This window comes from Canis lupus, chromosome 10, assembly GCF_003254725.2.
Source record: "Canis lupus dingo isolate Sandy chromosome 10, ASM325472v2, whole genome shotgun sequence".
NCBI classification, from domain to species: domain Eukaryota; kingdom Metazoa; phylum Chordata; class Mammalia; order Carnivora; family Canidae; genus Canis; species Canis lupus.
Genome location: NC_064252.1, coordinates 38,732,934 through 38,736,247, shown reverse-complemented (window position 1 = coordinate 38,736,247; position 3,314 = coordinate 38,732,934). Strand labels below are relative to the sequence as shown.

General features: G+C 44.9%; 1 long non-coding RNA gene across 1 annotated transcript; it reads left to right on the top strand.

Annotated features, from left to right (window-relative positions):
- Positions 1-405: 405 nt before the first annotated feature.
- On the top strand, positions 406-2,636 carry LOC118350052 (uncharacterized). The gene is made up of 2 exons (XR_004803168.2): positions 406-655; positions 985-2,636. It is a non-coding gene; the product is annotated as an uncharacterized LOC118350052 (long non-coding RNA).
- Positions 2,637-3,314: the final 678 nt, after the last annotated feature.

Below are 3,314 nucleotides of genomic sequence, written 5' to 3'. Positions count from 1 at the left end.
CCCTCCTAGCACATCCACATACTCAACCCAGGGGATCCTTGAACCCTGTCGTTTAGGCGTTTTTCTGAGGTTCCATTACATAGGCATGATTGATTAGATTATCGGTTGCGATTGAAACCATCTAGCCCTTGTCACCTCCCTAGTGATCAAGGGGTGGAGCTGAAGAGTCCAACTTTCTAGCCACAAGATAGATTTCTTTGGCAAACAACCTCCCCTCCACCTAGAGTCAATTCATTAGCTAAATTCAGGTGTGGCTTGCTCTAAGTAGCAAGGGAATCTCCCCTTATCACTAGCACTCACGAAATCCCAAGGGTTTTAAGGGATCTGTGCCAGGACCTGGGGACAAAAACCAAATAAATATTTGCCACAGAGTGATTTCAACACATTAACATAGAAACAGGAAGAACATGGCAGAGCTACCAGAACTTCGAACCCCACATTGGGAATGGCAAGTTCAGCTTGTGGTGTACAGTCCGGAAAGGAGTCTTAGCAAAACAAGTTGAAAAGGTTTAATTTAAATGATAAAGGGGCGTCACTGAAGCTTTTGAACCAGAGTGTGACTTGATCTTTCAATGGTCAGGACAATTATTCTGCAAGAGAATGCAAGGTGGAGCATGGAGGAGGGAGACAGCCCGTGGTGGTCAGGAATGTCGAGGTGAGAGTCAGTGAAGCTCTGAACAAGAATAGAGGTGATGGGAATGCAGAGAGCGGGGCAATTGTTTGGTGTGGGAACAAGAGAGGAGGGAGCTTTAGAATATAATCTGATGATGCAGATTTGGGGGGGGGTTGTTTCTTGTTTTTTGCCAGTTTAGATCAGAGGAGAGTCCTTTCCTGTGCACGGTCCTGGTACAAGGGGAAGAGGCTTCCCAATAGATATTTCCAAACTTTTGCATTTTCTTCTCTAAATGTGTCACTGCTCTGTCTTTTCTAGCTATGTGGCATTATAGGGAATTATTAGTGATCGCTTTATTTTTGCATTTTCAGAAATTTGTGGACAGGGCAGTTGACCTGATCTACTTTCAGAACTGGAATCTTTGGAGACGTCCGAAGTGCTCATTGCTAGAGCCCCTTATCTGGGGACATGCTGGGTATGCATGACTTGGTACTTTGAAATGATGGAAGAGGAAAGCTCTTCAGACCAAAACTTTCCTACAGTCCATAGTTTTCCACTGAAGACTCTGCCTGTAAATTTCCTGCTCAGTTGCTTGGTCATTGTGCCAACATGGAGGAATAATGGTGACTCTACTTCATGCTCTTCATTAGATCTGAGCTTCTGAAATTGACCTCAAGGGGAACAGATTTTGCCACCCCAAAATCAGTCTCTTTGGCATAAGGATTATTTTGAGCCAAAGGCATTCAAACCCCAGCAGATTCAGGAAAATCACTTTGCCACTCCTACACCTGAATGAGCCACTATTACCAGCAGATACCTCTCTGTCTAACTTATCTCCCTAACAGGGCAACTTGTATTTTCCAAACATCTCCTCTGCTTTCCTGTGAGTAGCCTTCCTTTCCATCGTACCCCTAGGCCCTTACCCCTTTCCTTAGTATAAGATGTTATATGAGCCTCAACTGCTTGGCTGCCTTTGGGTTTCACACTTTATAGAGCTCCTAAATGTATGAAATGCGTTTATTTTTCTCCTGTTAATCTGCTTTATGTCATTTTAATTATTAGACCGGCCAAAGACCTTCAAAGGGAAGAAGGGATATGTTTTCCTTCCCCGCAGATCTAATATTAGTGTTTCCCAAAATGTGTTATAAAGATGGGGAAATATTTTCTGAGTCAAACAAGCTTGAGCAATGCTGGGTTGGACAATGGAGACCGTTTACTTTGCTGTAGGACTTAGTCTTTGACACATCAATGTGCATTGTAAAGCCCTAAGGGGAGTACAGTCTGTTGCCCTTCCCAAATTTAGTTGATTAAAATCCACTTTTCATGCATCATATCTTAGCCTAGTGTCCTTAGGAAGTACCTACCTGCAATGTGCTTTGACATAGGAGTCCTCAGCTAGATGACCCAAAAGACCTGTGTACCCAGAACCTGTAAAACAAGGCATTTCCTAAGTTCAGAGCTGAGGGGCTGAGACAGATCTTCCTTTCTGCCAGTGCCGTGTCTGTGTTGCTGGGCCTGCAGCAGCCTGCACTGTCTCCCTTCCCACACATGATGCCGCGTGTGGTTTAGTCCCCAGCCTGTGGCTGAGCATGCTCATTGCAATGGGACCCACAGGAAGGAGGAGGATCCAGAGGGGAACAAGGCAGTGTCTTAGAGTCCAGAGGCCTGAATTAGCAACACTAAGGTGCCTTTCATCAGCTTTCTGATCTTGGGCAAAAAAGCCTAAGCTTTTTTGAGTCTCCTCTGAAAAATGAAGGTAAAAATCCACCGTACCATCTAATGTTACACATCACTTTCGTGTATGCCAGGCACAGTTCTAGACACTGGGATGCAATGTTTACCCAATCCAGGAATTTTAAACACTGTAACAGTGGGGCTCCAGTTCATGCTCCATAGTCCTAGTTACTGACATGAGGAATCACGAATGAGTTCTTCACAATTTGCTCGCAAGGTGACATTAGTTGTTGAAGGCAGAGAACCAACAATTTGGAGCTGAATTAAAGCCTGTGATGAGCACACAGCCCAGCTGCAGCATCATGAGAATTTCCAAACGCAGAACTCAGCCATCATATCTTGTCCCATTGCCCCAGGGAAGCAAAAACTGACAGATCAAGGCTCTTTTCCAGAAATGTGCAACAGAAAAGACAGCATTTCCCCTGACAAGTCTTCTATATCAAAGTGGCTCCACATAGAGGCTGAGGCTCAGTGGGAACACTGAAGTGTTGAGTGGAAAATGTGCTCTTCGAAGAGCAGAGCCAAGACGCTGACAGGATACAGGGTTCTGGGGAGATCCCCCCTGCACTGGGCGGCAGAAGGAGGGCAGTGAGGAGGGAGGATGCTTGTGGGCTCTGCCCCGTGTGCGTGCTCTGTTCCATGGTTCTTTCTCAAGGAAGCCATGGCCTGGGCTTACAGAGTGAACACACCATCAATTGATGTATTTTATCTCATATAATCCACACCACGGTGCCTCAACTCCTCTCTGTTCCGTGCCAGGGAAACTAAGGCTCAGAGACACAGTATGACTTGCCCAAGGAAGTATGAAGTTTAAATGACATATTAATAAGCTTCATCTATTAAATCATGTTTATTTCTACTGATTATACTACCTATATCAGGAAACGGAAACAGATGGCATACTCAAAAATAGGGTAATTCAAGGAGATTTCTTTACTCTGAGACTACTGATGAAGTTGTGGGTGAG